This window comes from Pelobates fuscus, chromosome 5, assembly GCF_036172605.1.
Source record: "Pelobates fuscus isolate aPelFus1 chromosome 5, aPelFus1.pri, whole genome shotgun sequence".
Classification (NCBI taxonomy): Eukaryota; Metazoa; Chordata; class Amphibia; order Anura; family Pelobatidae; genus Pelobates; species Pelobates fuscus.
The window spans coordinates 234,189,156-234,214,542 of NC_086321.1; the positions used below are offsets into that span (position 1 = coordinate 234,189,156).

General features: G+C 40.2%; 1 protein-coding gene across 13 annotated transcripts in view; it reads right to left on the reverse strand.

Annotated features, from left to right (window-relative positions):
• The window catches only part of PTPRD (protein tyrosine phosphatase receptor type D), a 1,559,142-nt gene that overhangs the window by 988,052 nt on the left and 545,703 nt on the right, over positions 1-25,387 (reverse strand). For all 13 annotated transcript variants that reach the window (XM_063455118.1, XM_063455128.1, XM_063455127.1 and 10 more), the window contains exon 5: positions 9,120-9,203. The gene's annotated coding sequence lies outside the window, so the exon portion shown is untranslated. The remainder of the gene's footprint in view (positions 1-9,119; positions 9,204-25,387) is intronic.

Below are 25,387 nucleotides of genomic sequence, written 5' to 3' on the forward strand. Positions count from 1 at the left end.
TGGAGTGGCTTGAGTAACTGTTGTGTGGTTGGAGTGGCTGGAGTGGCTGGAGTAACTGTGGAAAGGTTGGAGTGTGGTTCACTCACTCTACAGCAGGGGCAGAGAAGAACGGTTAAAAACAAACTGCTCCAAATTGCTCAATAAGAATGAAAATATATATGTGAGATAATAGTAAGTGGTCTTGCCATGTAGGGATATACATGTACCAATTTATATCAAAACATTCAGCTATCCCTGCTGCCACTGTGATGTTTTGTACAAATCAGTCAATAATTCCTGTATAACAAAGTACTCACTTTATTAATACATATATAACAGCATCTTCATATTGCAGCCTTGTTACACAGGGTTTCTGCAGCCACCATTTCAAATCCCTCGAACATTCCACCAACTGCCAACAGGAACTAATAGATTTCAAATAGGGCAGAGAAGAGCGGTTAAAAACAAACTGCTCCAAATTGCTCACTTCACTGGTGATTGCCATCTTCAAACGGTCGTATTTTAAAACCTATAAATCCTACAGCGAAGAGCTTTAAATTGTGAGAATCACAAGTCACAGACCTACATTGTATATATAGTATAGTATGTCTCTGTAATATTAAAAATGAAGGCACAGTCGCAGTTTAGATATTGCCCTTCAAATCTGAGGTGACTAGAGTGGAGTTTCAATGAATGTCAATGGACGGCGTGAGTTGCAAACAAATGGTCATATTGTGAAAACTATCAGGACTATGGCTTAGCTGTGGACATGTTTAGTGGCAGCAGGGATAGCTGAACGTTTTGATATAAGATTTGTGTAGGTGGGCTTGAAAATGAGATGGCAGTTTAGAAATCCTGTCCGGATTTTTCAGCTTTTGTCAGCTCCCACTCTAGTTTTGAACATTTCGCCATTCATTCCTATGAGATCAATTTCGCCACAAAAACGACGATATTTTGTGAACCATTTGGCGAAACGTTCCACAAAGTAATAGCACACCAATCGGGAACAATACGCACGTTTCGGTATATTACTGTCTATGTAGTGTAAAAACTGTGAGAGGAGTTAGGGTGGTAAATTTGGCTATAATAAGAATAATAATAAACTAGAAAAGCTACAATTTCTGGGGAAATTGTGTGAAGTGTTCTTGCCTCCACCAGTAGTTTACAACTGGAGTGGGCGGGGTAACTGTTATTATTTATTTATATAGCACCTTTAATTGCAACGTTGTTGCCCAAAGTGCTTCACAGTTACATTAAAACATACATTTATAAAAAAAATTAGCAGGTGTACAAAAGGCACTTGCTGCTCCAACCTGGCTCAGGTCAGAGTATTTTGGCGGTTGCCATCTTCAAACGGTCGTATTTTAAAAACTATAAATCCTACAGCGAAGAGCTTTATATTGTGAGAATCACAAGACCCAGACCTACATTTTGATGCATAGTATGTCTCTGCAATATTAACAATGAAGGCACAGTCGCAGTTTAGAAATTGCCCTTCAAATTTGAGCTGGCTAGAGTGGAGTTTCAATGAATGTCAATGGACGGCGTGAGTTGCAAGCAAATGGTGATATGAGTAGCTTGAGTAACTGTTGTGTGGTTGGAGTGGCTGGAGTGGCTGGAGTAACTGTGGAAAGGTTGGAGTGTGGTTCAATCACTTGACAGCAGGGGCAGAGAAGAACGGTTAAAAACAAACTGCTCCAAATTTCTCAATAAGAATAAAAATATATATGTGAGATAATAGTAAGTGGTCTTGCCATGTAGGGATATAAATGTACCAATTTATATCAAAACATTCAGCTATCCCTGCTGCCACTGTGATGTTTTGTACAAATCAGTCAATAATTCCTGTATAACAAAGTACTCACTTTATTAATACATATATAACAGCATCTTCATATTGCAGCCTCGTTACACAGCTGCCATTTCAAATCCCTCGAACATTCCACCAACTGCCAACAGGAACTAATAGATTTCAAATAGGGCAGAGAAGAGCGGTTAAAAACAAACTGCTCCAAATTGCTCACTTCACTGGCGATTGCCATCTTCAAACGGTCGTATTTTAAAACCTATAAATCCTACAGCGAAGAGCTTTATATTGTGAGAATCACAAGACCCAGACCTACATTTTGAAATAGTATAGTATGTCTCTGTAATATTAAAAATGAAGGCACAGTCGCAGTTTAGATATTGCCCCTCAAATTTGAGGTGACTAGAGTGGAGTTTCAATGAATGTCAATGGACGGCATGAGTTGCAAACAAATGGTCATATTGTGAAAACTATCAGGACTATGGCTTAGCCATGGACATGTTTAGTGGCAGCAGGGATAGCTGAACATTTTGATATAAGATTTGTGTAGGTGGACTTGAAAATGAGGTGGCAGTTTAGAAATCATGTCCGGATTTTTCAGCTTTTGTCAGTTCCCACTCTAGTTTTGAACATTTCACCATTCATTCCTATGGGATCAATTTTGCTACAAAAATTACGATATTTTGTGAACCATTTGGCGAAACGTTCCACAAAGTAATAGCACACCAATTGGGAACAATACGCACGTTTCGGTATATTACTGTCTATGTAGTGTAAAAACTGTGGGAGGAGTTAGGGTGGTAAATTTGGCTATAATAATAATAAAATATATGTGAGATAACATTAAGTGGTCTTGCTATGCAAGCACACTTAATAACATCTAGAAAATATTTAATTGAAAACTTGCAATTGAAAACATGTAGAAAACATAAAATTGAGATCAAAGGTAAACACTTTGCAAAGTGTTGAGCAATCCTGGTTCCATAACTACTACAATGTGTAGTTTTTTTATGGTGCTTGGAGTGTCTCTTTAACACGAGTTTTATAGGTGTGTGTCAAATATGGCATCTGCAGTATCAACTCACCTTGTGAGCAAATAAAGAAGAAGAAAAAATAAGACAATAAAAAATAATCAAAACTTACTGAGGAGTCGAACCATTGAGATAAAACAAATTACTTATTAGTTGGATCCAATATACCAGGTGTCCCAAATTCCGGATATTATTGGGATGCATATATTTTCCATCTCACATTCAATAACACACTGATATGATGAGCGATTTACAGGTAATCCTGTTTTAATACATGCTTATTATGTTTTAATGTTTTTTTCTTTGTTGATTTATACACTCATGGTTTGGAACTTGTTTATCCCTGTTATGTACATATATATTATCGATGCATACAATCCTCCTGTTTATTGGTATCCTTGGTGACCATAGCTATGTGATTATGTTTGGGAGGATCCTAATCAATATGAGTGGCCACCCATTAAACTTAGGTGTTTTGCATTGGTTTTTTGTTCATTTTGTCGGGTATAGAAAGGTTTTTTTTTTTACTTTTTACAACATTCTCCCTTGATAAAAGCAATTCTGACTTTCTCCATCTTCTCACTCTTTCTGTTAATTTTCTTTTTATGGTATGTATTACTTGGTGGGTAGTTTTTTTAAGGTATCTATGTGAATCTATACCAGGAATACCATTGATGTATTTTATTGTTGTTTTCTATGAATACATGTGATCATGGTATACCTTGTATTTTTTTCTGTACTGAGCATTGTTTTGATATTATTGTTAATGTTTTTGGTATGAGTTTTGGGATACCTGGTATATTGGACCCAACTAATGAAGTATTTTTTATCTATATGATTGTACTCCTCTTTATTTGTAGATTTTTTAGGTCTTTGGGGAAATAGGACCCTTGAGTGAGCAACCTGTTTGGTTATGTTGTCTCTGTTGAGATATTCTTATGCCATTCAACTAGTGTGCCTACCTTTTCTTAATTAGATTGAATAAAAAATAAGCAGACAGGTTGTTGAATGGATACAAATCTCCAACTGAAAACCTCCTTAATAGCAGAAGAAATTAATAAAGGCCCCATTCCTCTAAATGCTAAAAGGATACTTAAGCAAGTCAACAGAAAGGATACCTGGGAACACTTGGGCCCTAAATAGATTGTTTATCACTCACAGTATCCTTCATGTGATCAAGAGTTTATGTTCCAATTTGTCTATGTGGCCACCATCTGCTGACACCATCTCCTTATTATATCAATCTCATGGAAACCTCCACTGTCATGACCTACAGCAATTCTCCACCAACCTGCAAACTCTCCTTTCACCTATCTCAAGCATCACCTGCCCGAGCTCTGCAACCTCTCTATACAACTCCACCCTCTCCTCTGAACTAGATATCATGGCACTCCTGTATTAAACTTTGTAAGCGACCTCAGTTACGACCCTGGCACACTAAGCTGACCCATTACATGCAAAACTGTTAAACGCTGCTGTAAAAAGTCTCATTCTGCATCTGACTTTCTACACTATAAATTTATGCTGTGCTCCTACAGTTTGACTTTCCTCCGCAAAAGATAACTATTTCAATGCACTCATAACCATGCTCTCCCAAGAACCCAAAAGCCTTTCTCACACAGTTAACTCTCTTTTGCGCCCTGGTGCTGCTTCTCCTCCTACTAACTTAACCACTACAAACTTTACAACGCACTTTACTGAGAACATTTCTGTGTTCTCTCTCCTACACCTGCTGCTACATTTCTAATCTCTCTCCTACACCTGCTGCTACATTTTATTTGCAGCTAACTAATATTTAGTGTATAGATTACTATTTTTTGTTTTGCCGAAAGACTTATTTCCACTGCATTGCAAAAAACAGTTGAAACAGCATTTCGAAAAAGCATGCATACGTTAGTTGATAATCCCCAAAATGCAGCCCTACCAATCTAATACCATTTTCAGTATTGTAATATGTTTGCACATTTCCTCAGATCATTTCTTCAAAAATTAAATACTATTAACAACAAAGCAATTTTGCTTGGTTAAAAAAATATTACTCATGTACAAAACAATAATTGTAATGATATTCAGTTTTTCCAGTTCATTTTTGGATAACAGTTTTTACTATATATTGTCTTATGGAATAGTCATTCCTTGTTTTTTTTTTTTTTTTTACTGTACACCTTCAAAACTTACATATAAGATAGGGATATTCCTCATAGGAGCAATCATGTTTTGCAGTTTTCTTTTGTGCAACGTTAAAAATGTTCAATAGACCACAAAAATGTGAAAGGTCAGAAATAACGATTTGAATTACTGGTTAATTATGTCAGTACCCATAGGCACATCAGATGATTCCTGGAGCTGTTGCGTGGCTGGAAGTTTAGATATATGGCAGTGTCTATTGAAGTATAGTGAACAGTTTTTTTATAACAAGACCCAGGTCAACACCAACCTTTGGGGGTTGTTAGGCTCAAAGCAGATATACAGGCATTTAAACATAACATAGGAAGTCACAGTCCTTTTGTGATGTTATGCTTTTTAAACATGGTGACATATTTTATCCTTTCAAATCCTCTACCTTCCCAGAATCCCTTTAAAACATGATCTTCTAGTGATTTGAATGTCTTCCTTACTATGCCTCATTTCCTTCTTAATCTTTGTCATTTACTCTTCCAAGTGTAATTTTAATTTAAGAATTGGAGACACTAGCTGTGTGTCACGCTCCAATTTGATAAATGCTGTCACTTGCATTGATGTAGCACAGATTATTATACAGGTGCCTTGCCCATTATGCACTGCAAGCTGTCTGAAAGCTTGCAGTGCATAACAAGGGTGTATACACATATAATATCCTGCTATCTGCGTGTCTAAGACAAGTAAAATGAAACTATAAATAACTCATCGTCATGTTTGCTTATCCCCTTTTTAACAAAATGTTGAATTAAAATTAACTATGTCAGATTCTGAGTGACAGTGTGGGTTTAATAAGCTATTGCTGCATATCGACATTTCAATATACAGTTAAAGGGTTTATACAATGAATTTTGTTGAATCTGCAAAAAAAAAAAACACATAAAAAAGCCAAATCTAAATGACTCTAATGATTCAAATTTTGGCATAAATGTTGAAAATTAGAACTATGGGGGCGTGGTCTGAAGTCCGAGCAGCATGGACATCTGAGACTCAAGCTCCTCGCCACCGAGCTACTAATAGCTACTTGCTGCAAACCTGATTTACCCCATGTGGTACACCAAGTGACAGGAGCACCCACAGATCCCCAGGGCAACACCACTGCTGCCAATGTCAGGGCCGATGGATGACTTTCTTCAAACCCCGCGGGGACCTAGTTGCGAAGCACAAAGACCCAAGATGGTCTCCTGCTTCAACCCGCTCGGAGCACGAGCAGCCCACGCTGGGCGATATAGGAGTGGAAATTAGGAGGATGGCGACTGTGATGGTCACCAAATCAGACCTCCAAACACTGGCTGACACTTTCACAACATCCCTCACCTTGGGGTTGGCAGCATTGCAGGCTGATGTGGAGGCGCAAGGAGGCCAAATAAGGGCACTTGAATCTCAGGCCCAGAATGTACAGCAGCAGGCCAGTGCCGCAGACACAGCCATATCAATAGACACAGAGGAAAATGAGATACGGCTGTACATAATCTAAAACAGGAACAGAAAAAGATACATAGTGTAATACAGCAAAATAAATGATAATGCGCTGATATAATAATGCACTCACAGGATCAAAGTGAATAATGCGTCAGAAAAGGTGCCTGCCCCGATAAATTTGGGCGGCTGGATGCCTCCACTCTCCACTGGAACTCCAAGCGGACCAAAAATGGAATGAGACTCCAATAAGGTAGGGTAAAATAAATATGCAAATGTATTGTAAAAAAAAGGCTATATATAATAGCCTCATTAAATAAAATTAAAGCAAAAGAGAGGTCCTACGCGTTTCGTTCCTATGCAAAGGAACTTCCTCAGGGACCAAAATACAAATAATATGATAAGTAAAAACAATCAATACAGAAAAGCATATGCTTTTCTGTATTGATTGTTTTTACTTATCATATTATTTGTATTTTGGTCCCTGAGGACCTTTTCTGGCGCATAATTCACTTTGATCCTGTGAGTGCATTATTATATCAGCGCATTATCATTTATTTTGCTGTATTACACTATGTATCTTTTTCTGTTCCTGTTTTAGATTATGTACAGCCGTATCTCATTTTCCTCTGTGTCTATGTATATGTTGTAAAAGGTCAGGAACTGGGCCACAACCTTGAGAGGCTGTTTTGACTATATCAGATAAGTATATTTAGATACCATTGTAACATTGTTTGAGGTATCATATACTGTTTCTTCTTTGTGTATTACAGCCATATCAAGACAGGGTGGTATGCTGCTAACCCTGCGCCGTCAGGTTGAAGATCTTGATAACCGGAGCAGTAGCTCCAATATTAGGGTTAGGGGTGTGCCAGAACCTGAACAAGAAGAGAATGTAGAGGTGCTGCTGACGGGGTTCTTCTGTCTGATCCTCGGGGAGGCTGCTTCTACAGATCTTGAAAAATACCCTTAGGGGTCGAAACGTCGATTTGATGCGTTACATTTTGATGTAAACCTTTTGCCACATTAAAAACACAGAAAATAAGTCATTTTGAGTGCTCCTATTAATTCTTAATTATATATATATATATATATATATATATATATATATATATATATATATATATATATATATAGATTGGATTAGCCGTATTAGTCCAGTAGACAAGATGCCAAAATACCAGAGTATTGCAGTATGCAATTATATCTTTTTTTATTGGACTTACATAATATTTCAAAGACAAGCTTTCAAGAGTTTTCCTCTCTTCCTCAGGTATGCAATAATGATCAATCTGATATAAACATTACATACTTCCTTCTAGCCATACCAATTCATACCAGCAATGGGTGAAGAGAGAGGCTGAAAGTGCCTAGCCACTCTATGCTGCTTATGTTAATACTTCCTTATGTTAATACTTCCTCATTAAGTATGCTGAGGACTCTTGTTTACCACTAAAACATTAAAATCACACTGAATGGAAGTGTGCCTTCACTGTCACAGAAGCTATGAACTATCACATAGAGCCCTATGTAACTCTCCTTAAATTGTCGAACCCACTTGATCCCTTGAGTTTGGTACTGTTCAACTACCGAACACAGAGCATCCACCTGGCTCATTAACACAGAAAACACTTAACTCAAGTGCTCTCTCTGGGTGGCCGCCATTCGCATAACCGAAACGTGTGCTCAAGTGAATGGCGGCCATCTTGTCTCTTGAATGCAGGCAGCATTACTTGGTTGTCGAGTGCGTGGAATTATACTTCAGACACCTTGCCTCGCAAATCCCGGGAAGATCACACCACTGCCTACTTCATCCCCAGACAAGCCAGGAGAGCGCTATTCATGAAAAATACTCTCCCGAATGGGGAGACCATTCACTCCCTATGAGCCAGGGGGAGCCTTCGATTACATGTGAATAGGAACTCCCAAAAGTTGACCGGCCGCTACTCTTTTTCTTATGAAATTATTTTGGGAAGTTGCCACGTGTGCAGTGGGTCAAAACTTTACCCTGGTGGCGATTTGGCTATACTGCATGGATCTGAGCGCTATTTGGACAACTTGGGTGCACAGATCCGTAGGGGATCCTATCTGTTTTACATGTGTTTTGTGGTTTTTTTTTGTTAAAAAATATTGTACCTCTAGTGCCTTGGAGTTAAGGTAAAAGTACATACAGTAATTTCTCAGAAACAGAGATGCCTGGGTGGGGCTACTATTTTAATGCCTGGAGACCCCCTGCTGGGGTTCTGTGTACATAAGCAGGCAACTTGGGCTTAATAAAACAGTCCTTCTTGAACCCAATACAACTGGTTGCGTCCAATATATTGGGGAATTTCTATACGAAGTGGGAGAGCTATAATCACTACCAGACACATCTGGAACTAGGACTAGCGGAGGAAGTCAGGAACAGCGACATTAATCTAGCAACCTTTGACACACACTATAATCCTTTCAATTAGATAAAGCATTAACAGTGCATCCCTTTAAGTGTAGCAAATGTATTTTCTCATCCACAATGATTCACTTATCAAATCTATAAATATATCAGTTGATGTTTTCCCACGTTATCGATGTGTTTTGCCTGATTGATTATACACAGTTAAACAACCATCTATCTGATTCAAATGCATTTTATGGATGGATAGAAATTTACCAATTTATTTTTCACACAGTCAGCATTTTAACATATCATTTGCTTTAACACCTACCAGGAGATGAGGCCGTTAAGTGCAGTTTGCGCAGGTGCCAACATTCTGTCAGATTGTGCTTTCTTTCTTACTTTTTTCTTTCACCTTGAAAAAAATAAAGTGAAAACTTCCTATTAGTGAAACACATATGTTTAAATAAGTAGCCAGTAAATTCACAATATGTGTCAAACAACATATAACAAGCATATAAAGTTAGTATGACGCATACCCTGCATATATTATATCTGTAATGGCATTTCTCACTTGGTTAAAGCAAATGTCAACATTAAAAGTTCAAAGTTCTGGAGACAATGTTTTTCAGTCTTTCTCTGCCTCTTTTCTATTTTAATGTTCCTTCTATATAAGAGCTCATATTTATTGATGTGTTAAAAAGTAAGGGAGAGATTGAAATTAAAGTGGTGGGAGGAGGGGTGAACTGACAAATCACAGGGCCCGAGGGCAGTGGGAGATCCCTTCTTTGTGCAGCTCTCACACAGATATTATGTGCGTGCTGCCCAGCACCTAGAATGGCTGTGAGAGAGCCACACAGACATGACTTGTGCCCACACCTGCAGGGACCCCAAAGAGAGCCAGATGTATTTTTAAGAAGTTAATCCAACCAAAAACAGCATTTTAATAAAACACTGTTTTTGGATAGAGTAACCCATGCTGGCACGACTCCCTCCATTACAATAAAAAAAATATAGCAAATGTAGTTACACATTTTCACAGTGTTTGCTGATGACATAAGCAGCATACTCCACATGTACAACCATAGAAGTTAGATAGAAAACAAATGAGGAGGCTACTTGTTGGGTTGCATATGGTTGGAGGGGGACAGAGAGGCTGTGGTGAGCGCATGGGGAGAGAGGGTCTGTGGTAGATGCATGAAGACATAAGTGGGCTGTGATGGGTGCTGGGGCTATAGTGGGTACACGGGAGTGGAGGTAAGGTCAGGGGGACATAGAGGCAAAACCAAAAAAATTACAAGGAGCTTGCCTGTTGTGTTGTTGTAGCTCTTTGTCTCCCAGGTGCTCTGTAGGAGATGGCAGGAAGTAACATCACTTCATAACCCAGAGCCCCTCCCCTTCCCCTTACAGAGAGCAGAGTGTACCGCACAGTGGGAGGAGACCTAGCAGAAAGAACAGAATGATCACTGCCAGGTCTCACTGAGAGGGAGGGGAGGTACACTTACAGTGTGGTAAGTGGCACAGGACCTGCAATCTATCACTGTAATATGCCATTAATTATGTTTTCTGGCTGGGGAAATCTCTGATCTCCTCAGCCAGAGATTGGTTGTGCAGCTGGGCCCCTGACTGCCCCGGGCTCTCGGTCCATGACCGATCTGCCTGTGTGCTCAGTCTGCCCCTGGGTGGGAGTCATGGAAAAACCTCTAATGAGACGAAATACAAAAAGCCCCACGATACTAGATCAAGCAGTAGCTCGGCAAGTGTAAATGAGAATATTAGAATATAGAATAGTTAGTCTATGCCAAGGTTATTGTACCAGAATATGAGAAAAGTATGGCATAATGCAATAAAACAGGATAAAAAGTAAAACACAGCTATGGATTCCTAGAACTGTGAATGGACAATTTGACCCACAGTGGTGGTAGGCTTTTAAAGGGCAGAACACGGTTGCAGTATGACCACCCAGTGGTTGTAGGATTTTAAAGGACAGAATATGATTGTTGAGGCAGAAGATGACAGTGAACATGTTTTATTTGAATGCCACTAATAAGAAAATATATAGGGACACAAATTTGAGCTTGACATCAGCTAAAATTAATTTATAATTGAACTAGCAAACTACATAAAAACAGAAAGAGCTCATGAATATGTGCTGAATCATTATCATTGTATAATTTAAATAGCAGAATGAATAATGATTAGGAAGATTAAAATACAGACTTACCAAGTCATGCATGTAATCTTATTTATTTTCAGTCTCTTGGTAATTACTTCGAAAGGACAATTATGAATTTCCAAATGGGGTATCACATATTTCTGAAATATTTAAATTGCTAAAATATTTCATAACAAAAAGTAGCTTCAATATGTTATTTTCTTTTTTTTAACATGCCATATGTAAAATGGCAATTTGGACTATAATGCCAAATATATAATTAAAAATGCTTTTGTATTTTGGCATATTCTCACTCTTCTTCTCCTGCTAGTGTTTCTATAAAGCAGATATTTCATCTGTGAAATTTGTACGTGTATTCTAGGCTGATGATTTTCTTTTGCCAACAATTATTTCCTTGTAGTAGAATGAGAGAAAGATAATAACATTGTAAAGTAACACTCCAAACACTCATAATTGATTGGACAACTTCACTGGGTCCTGCTGGTACCCTGTCACAACAACCCTACATTCAAATTCTCCTTGCTCCACTGTGCTAACCAGCTAACTAGCGTCTTGAGTGTTTCCAGCACTCTGTTAATACCTTTAAGACGTTTGAGATTCTTGAGTAGTACATTTTTTTAAATATTGTCCTGAAATACTACTATATCTCAGGCTAGATTCAGATACTCCCATGTTTTAGTAGTTGTAGTAATTATTAAGGTTATTCACAAGTGGGATAATTGCAAGAATTTCAAAGTGCATTTCAAATGTAAGGCTAGAATAACATACTCAAAACAGTATTGACTTGGAGAATTTCTCAAAACTTGGCTATTTTGGTCTAAATTTTGATATTCGTTATATTGCTAGAATGAATTGCTATTTTGCTATGAATTATTACTCTTAGTGAATAACACAGCATTTGAGAGTTCCAGTAATGCAGTGTATACCACCACATTTAGTATAGCTAAATACAGTTCTTGTGGTTTTTGTTTGGTTACTTGTTTAGCATTGATGTAAAAACTTAACCCGGAATTTTAAATTAGCAAAACTGAAATAGCCGAATTGTATAATAGTACTAATTTGGTTATTGCTACATACAATTTGACATTCACTTTAAATTCCTGGCAGTTGACACTTTAGTAAATAACCCTGTATGTATTTTAATAGGGTAACTAACATGTACATTTATGAACTTATGGTCATAATACAAGATCTTGAATATAAATGACTAAACAGCTCTGATTTCAATTATCATGAAAAATATGGAGAAAAAAATATTGTAAGGTTTGCGTTAGCACAAATCTCTATCATTTTACTTGACTTACAGTAATTCATCAAGAAACAGAAATTAAGAAGTATGAGTACAGTTCATGCCATTTAAGAATATTTAGCCAATACATTATCCAAATTCAATCATATCTTAGTTAAAACTGTTTCAAGATCTAATGATTTTTTTACTATGTGTTTTGAATTTAAACATGCCCTGCTCTTTATTGTATAGGTATTACAGAAATAAACTGATGAATATGAACTAAAGTTACTATATATATATACAGCAGGTTGATGTTTCTGCACTGCAATGTTTAGATCTATGTGAATGTCACTGTACACACTCATTTTTAAAGGGACACTATAGTCACCTGAACAACTTTAGCTTAATGAAGCAGTTTTGGTGTATAGAACATGCCCCTGCAGCCTCACTGCTCAATCCTCTGCCATTTAGGAGTTAAATCCCTTTGTTTATGAACCCTAGTCACACCTAACCGGAATGTGACTTGCACAGCCTTCCATAAATACTTCCTGTAAAGAGAGCCCTATTTATGCTTTCTTTATTGCAAGTTCTGTTTAATTAAGATTTTCTTATCCCCTGCTATGTTAATAGCTTGCCTGACCCTGCAAGAGCCTCCTGTATGTGATTAAAGTTCAATTTAGAGATTGAGATACAATTATTTAAGGTAAATTACATCTGTTTGAAATTGAAACCAGTTTTTTTTTCATGCAGACTGTCAATCATAGCCTGGGGAAGTGTGGATAGGGCTGCATAAACAGAAACAAAGTGATTTAACTCCTAAATGACAGTGAATTGAGCAGTGAAATTGCAGGGGAATGATCTATACACTAAAACTGCTTTATTTAGCTAAAGTAATTTAGGTGACTATAGTGTTCCTGTAAGTCTACTGCTTGTGCTGTTTTGAAGTATATTTTATCTAACAGACAAGGGCTTTCCACCTTTTATTTGGAATTAGATAAAACCTAATTGCACACATATATAGTAATTTGAATATGACAAAAGTATGGAATGGCCGTTAATTTTACATCATGGTATATTGTTGCATTCTTAGTTTAGATTTCAATTTAAGTGTTCAATATACTAGCAATAATTACTGTTAAATAAACATAATCTTTATCTGAAGAAAACTTAAATTAACTTGAGATTTTATTATTATTACTTTATTATTTATTTAGCGCCATCAGATTCCGTAGCACTGTACAATGGGAGATAATTGATTACTCTAATCTACTCATTGCAGAGAACGGTGTGTGTTTTTATAACTTAGGTAGGAAAATACTTCTGTAATGCTAGATCAGATATCCCATATCGAAGATTCAACTCATTCTTTTCACATATGTGGTCAAACAATCTGTTATATGGTCAGATAGACGTTCTGCACACATTCCACTTTAGATCTCACCGCTGATCAATGTGCGTCTGATGTAGAGTGCAAAAGTACTCAACCTATTGACAAAACTAAAATGTATTTTATTGTAATTATGGCAATTTGTTTTACACAACATACCTAGAGCATTGAGGATGAACATTTTTTTTAACACAAATATTAATTAAACAAAACTAATGGTAAAAAATACAATTAATTCCTTTGTAATGTATCAGTGTTAAATGTAGAAACATACAATATATTATTTACTAACAAATATAAAGGACTAGTACTTCATGGTGGTGAAAACGATTACTAACAGTTAATCTATACCTTAACATTCCAAATGTACAAAGAGGAACACTTTTATTTTAGAGGTGTGAGTGGTGGTGTGACCAGTGGCAGGGCTGTTCTAAGAAATTTTAGGTGACTTACAAGCCATCAATATGGATCATAGAAAAGAAAGACAGAGGTATGTGGCCCCAGAAGAAGGACTGTATCTCCTAGATAGGGACATTTGGAAGGTATGCTAGTAAAATTATATATTTGCCTTGACAAATTAAAACCAGTTATAAAGAGAATATCTTTGGGTCTTTGTGGATAGGCATTTTTATGCTAAAAGAGAAATAAAACGGAAAAGTGAATATTTAACATATTAGGTACCACTCAAATGTTCAATAAAATAAAAATATATCTGACGCAATCATTGGTTAGAGCTACAGCTGTAATATCTCAAATACCTGTTCCAATCCTAGATCACAAACTTGAATATTAGAAGAATCATCTAAGCTGTCATCCTTCAGAGATCTCTTCACAGGTTGATAAATTAATTGTATTAAATTGAAGAATAGAGATGTCCCCAATAGTTCGCAGGCGAATAGTTCCCGGCGAACATAGCTTGTTCGCGTTCGCCACGGCGGGCGAACATATGCGATGTTCGGTCTGCCCCCTATTCGTCATCATTGAGTAAACTTTGACCCTGTACCTCACAGTCAGCAGACACATTCCAGCCAATCAGCAGCAGACCCTCCCTCCCAGACCCTCCCACCTCCTGGACAGCATTCATTTTAGATTAATTCGGAAGCTGCATTTTTAGTGAGAGGAGGGACAGTGTAGCTGCTGCTGATTTAATAGGGAAATCGATAGCTAGGCTAGTGTATTCAGTGTCCACTACAGTCCTGAAGGACTCATTTGATCTCTGCTGTAAGGACAGCACCCCAAAAAGTCCTTTTTAGGGCTAGAACATCAGTCTGTCTTTTTTTTTTTTCCTGTGTAATCTAATTGCAGTTGCCTGCCTGCCAGCGTGTGTGTCAGGCTCACAGCGTATACTGTGCCCACTTGCACAGTGACACCACTCATATCTGGTGTAACAATAGCTTGCATTTAAAAAAAAAAAAAAAAAAATTTTTTGACTGTAATATAATAGCAGTCAGTTTCCTTCACACGTGTGCGTTTCAGGGCCTGCCAGGGCACAGTGTCACACCAGTGCAACTCATATCTGGTGTAACAGTAGTGTACATTAAAAAATAAAAATAGAAATTTGACTGTGAAATAATAGCAGTCAGTTTCCTTCACACGTGTGCGTTTCAGGGCCTGCCAGGGCACAGTGTCACACCAGTGCAACTCATATCTGGTGTAACAGTAGTGTACATTTAAAAAAAACAACACTTTTTTGACTGTGAAATAATAGCAGTCAGTTTCCTTCACACATGTGCGTTTCAGGGCCTGCCAGGGCACAATGTCCCACCAGTGCAACTCATATCTGGTGTAACAGTAGTGTACATTTAAAAAAAATATAGAAATTTGACTGTGAAATAATAGCAGTCAGTTTCCTTCACACGTGTGCGTTTCAGGGCCTGCCAGGGCACAGTGTCACACCAGTGCAACTCATATCTGGTGTAACAGTAGTGTACATTTAAAAAAACCAACACTTTTTTGACTGTGAAATAATAGCAGTCAGTTTCCTTCACACGTGTGCGTTTCAGGGCCTGCCAGGGCACAGTGTCACACCAGTGCAACTCATATCTGGTGTAACAGTAGTGTACATTTAAAAAAAAACTAGAAATTTGACTGTGAAATAATAGCAGTCAGTTTCCTTCACACGTGTGCGTTTCAGGGCCTGCCAGGGCACAGTGTCACACCAGTGCAACTCATATCTGGTGTAACAGTAGTGTACATTTAAAAAAACACTTTTTTGACTGTTTAGTACTATTCTTATCAGTTTAATCCCTGTTACGTCCCCTATAAGGGGACGTGTATATGGCATCGATTTTAGGAACCGGGAGATGGAAAAAGATGCTTGGTCGGTCCTCCTACTTCAAATTTGGGGCACTGCACGTGCAATCTAATGTGCCACCAGATAGGAGTGGTGTGTTAAGTAGTACTATTCTTATCAGTTTAATCCCTGTTACGTCCCCCTCATCAGGCCTTTTTTAGTCAAATGTATTGCCCACTGTCAGTCCCTTCGGGATCCATCCCTCATTCATCTTAATAAAGGTGAGGTAATCTAGACTTTTTTGACCTAGGCGACTTCTCTTCTCAGTGACAATACCTCCTGCTGCACTGAAGGTCCTTTCTGACAGGACACTTGAATCGGGGCAGGCCAGAAGTTCTATCGCAAATTGGGATAGCTCAGGCCACAGGTCAAGCCTGCACACCCAGTAGTCAAGGGGTTCATCGCTCCTCAGAGTGTCAATATCTGCAGTTAAGGCGAGGTAGTCTGCTACCTGTCGGTTGAGTCGCTTTCTGAGGATGGACCCCGAAGGGCTGTGGCGATGCGTAGGACTTAAAAAGCTCTGCATGTCCTCCATCAACAACACGTCTGTAAAGCGTCCTGTCCTTGCCGAAGTGGTCGTGGGAGGAGGAGGATTACTTTCACCTCTTAACCTGTTAGATTCCCGTTGTGCTGTGACATCACCCTTACACGCTGTGTAAAGCATACTTTTTAATTTATTTTGGAACTGCTGCATCCTTTCCGACTTGCGGTAATTCGGTAACATTTCAGGCACTTTCTGCTTATACCGGGGTTCTAGTAGCGTGGACACCCAGTACAGGTCGTTCTCCTTCAGCCTTTTTATACGAGGGTCCCTCAACAGGCACGACAGCATGAAAGACCCCATTTGCACAAGGTTGGATGCCGAGCTACTCATGTCCAGTTCCTCGTCCTCAGTGATCTCACTGAAGGTATGTTCTTCCCCCCAGCCACATACAACACCACGGGTACCAGATAGGTGACAACGAGCACCCTGGGATGCCTGTTGTGGTTGGTCTTCCTCCTCCTCCTCAAAGCCACATTCCTCCTCTGACTCCTCTTCCTCACAATCCTCTTCCAGCGTTGCTGCAGGTCCAGCAAGCGATGCTGATAAGGCTGTTTCTGGTGGTGATGGTGACCACAACTCTTCCTCTTCCTCGTGGCATGTTGTTTCGCCGCTGGATATCTGAAAAGTGCGCCATGGCCGTGTAGGAACGCCTGAAATGGCCACACACCTTCCTGGCCTGCTTCAGGATGTCCTGTAAGCCTGGGAACTTATGCATAAAGCGTTGTACGATAAGATTACACACATGTGCCATGCATGGCACATGTGTAAACTTGCCCAAATTCAATGCCGCCAACAAATTTCTTCCGTTGTCACAAACCTCTTTTCCAATCTCCAGGTGCGGAAACAACCACTGATCCACCTGTGCATTCAGGGCAGACAGGAGTTATGGTCCGGTGTGACTCTCTGCTTTCAGGCAAGTCAACCACAAGATGGCGTGACACTGCCGTATCCGGGATGTGGAATAGTACCTGGGAGCTGGAGGGGTGCCATTGATGTGGAGCAAGACGCAGCAGCAGAAGAAGACTCAGCCGAGGAGGTTTTGGAAGAGGATGGAGTCGGAGGAGCAGAGGAGGTGGCAGCAGGCCTGCCTGCAAGTCGTGGCGGTGTCACCAACTCCTCTGCAGAGCCAGGCATTCCATGCTTGGCAGCCGTCAGCAGGTTTACCCAATGCGCAGTGTAGGTGATATACCTGCCCTGACCATGCTTTGCAGACCAGGTATCAGTGGTCAGATGGACCCTTGCCACAACACTGTGTGCCAGACATGACATTACTTCCTTTTGCACAATCAAATACAGGTTGGGGATTGCCTTTAGTGCAAAGAAATTTTGTCCGGGTACCTTCCACTGCGGTGTCCCAATTGCTGCAAATTTTTGGAACGCCTCAGACTCCACCAGCTTGCATGATAAAAGCTGGCGGGCTAAGAGTTCAGACAAGCCAGCTGTCAGATGCCGGGCAAGGGGGTTACTTTGTGACATTGGCTTCTTACGCTCAAGCATGTCCTTGACAGACACCTTACTGTGGGCAGATGAGCAGGAACTGCTCCAGGCGAGAGACGGAGTGGCGGATGGTTGAGAGGGGGCAAGGAGGACAGCAGTGGTTGATGTGGCTGAAGATGCTGGACCAGGAGGAGGATGGCGACTTTGAGTTTGTGTGCTGCTTGTACTCATGTGTTGATCCCATAGGTGTTTGTGATGTGCGATCATGTGCCTTCGCAAAGCAGTTGTACCTAGGTGGGTGTTGGACTTCCCACGACTCAGTTTCTTTTGGCACAGGTTGCAAATGGCATCGCTGTTGTCAGGCAGACAAACAAAAAAACAGCATGTGTTGATTGGCGTGCTGTCTGGCTGACCCCGGGTGCCGATGCATGCTGTCTGACTGTGCCACTAGCTCCTTGCGATGACCTCCCCCTGCTTACAACTCATCTCCTCCTCCTCTCGGTCTCCACATCTGAACTTTCCCCCTGTTCTTCTTCTCTTCTAGTGGGCACCCACGTAACATCCACGGACGCATCGTCATCATCAACCGCTTCACTTGTATCTGACAACTCAGCAAAGGAAGCAGCAGCGGGTACAACATCATCATCATCACACCGTACGTCCATGTGTTTAATGCTGTTTGACTGAGACATATCCCTGTTATCTACATCCTCTGGCAATAATGGTTGCGCATCACTCATTTCTTCCAACTGATGTGTAAATAACTCCTCTGACAGATCAAGTGAAGCGGCTGTGGTGCTAGTGTTGGTGGTGGCGGCAGGCGGGCGAGTAGTAACTTGAGAGGTGCCCGAAGCTAAGCTGGAGGAGGATGGTGCGTCAAGGTTCCGAGCGGAAGCTGTAGAAGATTGGGTGTCCTGTGTTAGCCAGTCAACTTTGTCCTCAGAATAGTGATGTCGCGAACATGAAATATTCCGTTCGCGAATGGCGAACGCGAACTTCCGCAAAACCGCCATAGACTTCAATAGGCAGGCGAATTTTAAAACCCACAGGGACTCTTTCTGGCCACAATAGTGATGGAAAAGATGTTTCAAGGGCTCTAACACCTGGACTGTGGCATGAGGGGGATCCATGGCAAAACTCCCATGGAAAATTACATAGTTGATGCAGAGTCTGGTTTTAATCCATAAAGGGCAGAAATCACCTAACATTCCTAAATTGTTTGGAATAACGTGCTTTAAAACATCAGGTATGATGTTGTATCAATCAGGTAGTGTAAGGGTTATGCCCGCTTCACAGTGACAGACCAAACTCCCCGTTTAACGCACCGCAAACAACCGCAAACAGTCCATTTGCACAACCGCAAACTCCCCATTTGCACAAGGTCGGATACCAAGCTAGCCATGTCCCGTTCCTTGTCCTCACTGATGTAATTGAATGTCTCTTCCTCCACCCAGGCACATACAGCACCAAGGGTCCCCGAAAGGTGACAACAAGCCCACTGTATTTTTTTTTTTTTAAATGTACACTACTGTTACACCGGATATGAGTTGCACTGGTGTGACACTGTGCCCTGGCAGGCCCTGAAACACACACGTGTGAAGGAAACTGACTGCTATTATATTACAGTCAAAAAAGTTTTTATTTTTTTTAAATGCAAGCTATTGTGACACCACATATGAGTGGTGGCACTGGGCAAGTGGGCACAGTATACGCTGTGAGCCTAACACACACGCTGGCAGGCAGGCAACTGCAATTAGATTACACAGGAAAAAAAAAGCAGACTGATGTTCTAGCCCTAAAAAGGGCTTTTTGGGGTGCTGTCCTTACAGCAGAGATCAGATGAGTCCTTCAGGACTGTAGTGGACACTGAATACACTAACCTAGCTATCGATTTCCCTATTTAATCAGCAGCAGCTACACTGTCCCTCCTCTCACTAAAAATGCAACTTCCGGGGGGCGGGGCCTAGCTGTCATGGAGGAAAGACGCACTTCATGTGAGCTCCCTCAATATCTCACTTTAAGCAGCTATCAACAAGCGAATTTCACCCCAGAAGGGGATGACCCAGCAATGTTGCTCCTACCTGACCGACCCGACATACTTAATAGTGGTCAACAACTCAACAGAGTCTTACTTACCTCCACGTGGCAAGTGTGGCCTGGTGCTCACCGGGCGGGAGAGGCGGCCGATCTCCCGATCCTGGGATGCCCAGGAGCAGCTACTTCCCGGCAGGAGCTCCGTTAACCCCCCCCCTCGGACCGGTGGGGGTTATCCAGGTCCACCCCTGAGAGGCTGTCTGGAGCTAATGGACGCACAGAGCACAGCCGCCCAGGCTGACATACTCATCTGCGACTCTCCCAATATGGCGGCAGCCCCATGTCCTCCTGGTACCAGCAAAGCATGGCAGGATATTGAGTCTAAGCTGGACAGACTCTTTAATCAATTTTGGAAGCAAATAACAAGCAGGAAGCCCCAACAAGCTCCACCACAGCCCCAACAAGCTCCACCACAGTTAAGCAAAGCAGTCCCCATTAAAATCCACCAACACAAAAGGAGTCGAAGACGGACCGGAGGCACAAACAGAAATGCAGAGCCTGCCCCACGTCAAGCACTCGCCTCCACCTTAAGCCACCACAATCCCGCACCGGACGTGAAGCACCACCGGGACAGATCCGACCACCCGACAAAACAAGCTTCCACCACCTCAAGCCGCGAACCCGGCACTCAGCCAGAGAATTTCCTTTGTTGTTCCAGGTATCAGGGACTCCCAGGGTCTGCACCTGGCGCCCAGAAGGGATCGGATGAGCACAAGCAGTAAACAGCAGCCTGCCAAGCATGTCCCACTATAGCCGATCCTCCACACCATGCCTTTGATCACATGAACTGCTCTCTGCACATTAACTAATCGTAAAGTAGCAAGCGTTTAAACATGTCATTATTTCACCTCCTAAAGAGTTTATTGTCGTAGTTCCTTACATGCCTTTACCTTAACCGTTCATGTATTATGTTATTCACTAGTCTCATCTCATGGGGCAACTCACACTTGATTTATAACTAGTGGTGGAGCTGCTGATATAAATACACAGTTGATAACGTGCAAGCTACACCCTAAACATGACATCCATCTTTCACAACAATGTACTGCTATATACTCATACCCTCAGTGCAACTAGCCATGATATACGCACGTTCAGCCTAGCATGCTCAAATATAACACACTTCTGTCTAAAAAATAATTTAAAAAAAAGAATGCAGCTTCCGAATGAATCTGCTGATTGGCTGGAATGTGGCTGCTGACTGTGAGGTACAGGGTCAAAGTTTACTCAATGATGATGAATAGGGGGCGGACCGAACATCGCACATGTTCGCCATCCGTGGCGAACGCGACCAAGCTATGTTCGCCAGGAACTATTCGCCAGCGAACTATTCGGGACATCTCTACTGGACAGTAGAAAAATATTACTGTATGATACCAGGTAAAATAATATATATATATATTTTTTTTTTTTTGTTGGGTAAGGGTCAATAGAAGTTGAAATGTTCAGGAAAAGGATATGGGCAGACTTGTAATCGTAGTGTTTTTTTGTTTTGTTTTTTAGTCTGTTTTTCCTCTTTATTGTTCTAACAAAATATCTACATATTTGAATCAGACTTCCATTTGAATCTTGGAATTATTCTGCTATGGATAATGACACAGCAAATTAAAGGTCACCTATACTAACTTTTGCTCAGCCTGCAGACATGATATGGCCCATTTAATTAATTTGCCAATCAGGTTCGTTAAGATTTAACATTGTTTATAAAATTTGGCACTGATTGCCAACAGAGACTACTAATTCAGCAATGCTATTTAGTTTCAGCAGTGTTTTGCATGACGTGGGGAATAGAGGATTAGAGTAAAGTTCCATTTGTCAGTCATTGCAAATTGAATAAACTTTTCTGTTGCCAAAGGCTCTTTTGGCACTGGAAGTGCACGACTCTACTAGCTTAGCATTTAATCAGTATGACTTCTAATATATGTCAATTTGTAGCAAATGTAAAGCCATGAACATTTTAAAGTAATTCTAAAATAAAATATGCAAAAAAATAATGGACAAAATAAACATTTCTGTTAACTAGAGGAAACATAATATTGTTAATAATCAGATCACAAAAACTCTACTGTCTGGAATATTTTACTATATTTACCCAAAATAAATATATACATTGCATAAGTTTGATTCTGCTTGTTATTGACTAAATATAAGTAATACATTATGCAACATACTATAATTAGTAAATGAACCAACATATTACTTACAATACACTTCCGCTACCACTCCTCCACACAATACTAAATTGAACGTAGATAATACATTCCTTAAATGGTCAATCTAAGCAGTATAAGAAGTTTCAATCTCTGCAAAGTTTTTGGTACCTAGAGTGCCCTGGTTCCTGTCTCTCTGTTTAGTATGTCATATAACTGCAGTGTTCAGCCAGATATTTTTCCTGTCCTCACTGCAGTTGTATTAAGTCCCTGAGTCACAGCTGGATGCAAGTTAGACAATGTAACCAACACTCCTACCATGGGGCTGCCAATTAATCCATAAGTCTACATGTTTTGTGTGAGCACCACTTACTCAAGACCTCATGGATCAAGTACTGATATTGCTACCAAGATCAACACAGCTGTGGATAAATACTTATGGAATTTCAATTTAAATATAAAATATTCCTGCCTATATGTGATAAATATTCAGACCATACTTGAAATGAACATTTTGCTTATTCTTTCATCCTCTTAATATCAAGTTATTTTAATGTGATAAATATTAGAAAAGCAGTTATTTCAATCATACAATGCATAGTTAACACATAAACGTAGAAGTAAAGGAGAGGAGTTAAGCAACATTTTCATATTTATATATAACAATCTAAAATACATATATATTCATGTTGTGTTTTATATATATATATATATACATATATATATATATATAAAACACAACATCACAACATGAATTATAAATAAAATATTACAAAAGGGAAAAACTATTAAAAGGGCACTTTTCAAATAGTCTTGTTTATAATATTTTATTCACAGATAGAGCAACAAAACAAAACTATTATTTTATTTTTTTATATCTTAGTTATATATCCAGTTTATCAATTAATTTTGGAAGTAATAGGATATATATTACAAGGAGTGAATTATGGTTCTAATGATAAACTCTTGTATCATTTGTACTGCTAAAGCTATCGTTTTCGTAGTAACATAATCCAAAACTGCTACATGAAAGTATATATATATATATATATATATATATATATATATATATATATATATATTTATGTTAAAAAAAACGGATCAAATTTGTATCTTGTAATACCTTTTTTTATTGGACTAACAGCATTTTTTTTTTTTTAATTCTTTATTTTGGGTGTGCACAGAATAAACAGGTAGCCGGTATGCGCCACAACAGCGACATCCAGTAAAATAGGTAAACATAGGTAGTACAAGTCATGGCATACGTTATACAGGCACATTTTATAGTTATTATAGTATTACGACAGTTTAGGTTGACGTTTAGTTTCAAGATGTTAGCATAATGCACATGCCATGCAGAAATAGGTAGGTGAGAAACAAAAGAGGAAAAACATGGCTCGTGCAGAGAACGTACATACAAGAGCATTCTAACAATTGAGTTATTAGTGTGAAATCTCGCTTTTTGCCTATGCAGTGAGAGAATGGGAATTCGTACATTTCTAATAATTTTAACTCGCTTAGCCAACTATATTGTTAGAGTAAGAGCAAACGAAACAAGTGAGAGCACCCAATGGCCAGCAGCTATAGACTAGACACCCCATGACATACAAGGTTGCACACTGTCACAGCAAATTAAACAATGCTTATGATTGACCAAGATCACATTAATAGGAAAGGTGGGTGCCATCTGGTCAGGTCTGACCGTTATTCAAGGCTTTAACTGAATAATTAAACAGTGCAACTCTATAAGATGGAATTATTTGTGATCATTATAGATCTGCATACTTATCAGTAGTATAGTGTAATGAAATTGAATGCAATTATCACGCTGGTAAGGTATATAGGTGAGTACAGTGTGCTAGTTAATGATGCAGGCTGGTGCAGGTGGTTTAGGTAAGCTATGCGGATCAGTAACCCCACAGGCTATGAAATATTGGCACGTAACATACAGTCTCGTGGGTGGCCTGCTGCGGTGTGTTACTTAGGGTTTACCCCACGCTGATCAGTCTCAGGGACAGACTCAGCCCATGCAGGGGACACAGCACAGTCTCTGAGTTCAGGGCCCGCTGCCTGTCATCTTGCCACAACATGCTCCGGTAGGTTGGGGCTCTTAGCCTGTGTGTCGCTCTGGTCAGTCTTTTAGGTGTCTTCTGCGCCATATTGAGGCTCGGCACTGATCATCTCCTTCTCCGCCGCCATGATGTGAATCGCGCGGCCGGGGAGCAGTACCTCGTGGCTTGGGGTGTGTACCTGGTAAGTGCTCTCTCAAGGCTCTTGTCCCCGCTTGTCTCGCCAGCTCCCTCCAGATGGCCGCCGACTAGGTATGCAGTCGTGGGAGAGCGGCAGTTTGCTTGAGTGCTGCTCTGTGTCCTCGCCATACTTTGTGTGTGTTAGGTGTTGGTCAGCCATCTTGGGGCTCGCTGACCGGACCGCAATGCTCGGCGGAACCGGGGTGGAGGTGTCTCGGCATGTAGTGGTGGTAGTGATGGTAGCCCGTGGGGACCGGGATGACCCCCCCGGTCCAGAGGGGGGGGGGGGTGGCAGAGCGCCGGTCAGAGAACCGGACGAGCGGCCGTCTCACCCAGGCTCAAGCTTGTAGGCCTCAGGCCTATACCGGGTTACTTTGGTGCCGTTTTCGGGTATCATCGGAATCCCCATCGCCTGAACAGTGCTGTAATCGCATTTTCGGGTCGGATTCTGTTTGTGGCCCGCAGTTGGCTCCGATATTGCAGCTCAGAAGCAGGGGCTCAGACGAGGCACTGGCCCCGCCCCCCTGGACTAACAGCATTTTTAATGACAAGCTTTTGGGAGAACCTCCCAATTTGTGATTTGTGAGCAAGACGACACATAGAATTCAAAGTTGATACAGGGGTTAAAGCGACATAAGTGCAGATAAGACACAGGTTTGATAGAAAATAGACACCTTTCAAACCTGTGTCTTATCTGCTTTAACCCTTGTATCAAAACTCAACTTTACATTCTATGTGTCATCTAGCTCACAAATGCTTTAGACTTATGAAAGGGAGGTTCTCCCAAAAGGTATTTTTTTTTTTTACATCTACATCACTGGACTAAAACGGCTACAATCTCTACATATGTATATATATATATATATATATACAGTATATATATATATATATATATATATATATATATATAATTTGTAATAAATGAGGGCTTGCAGGTGTTCTTCATGCAGGCCAGGTGTTCTTCTTTTACAATGTAAATTTGTTACATAATATTAGAAATGCATTCATATGTCTGTAATTTGAACCTACTACGGAAAA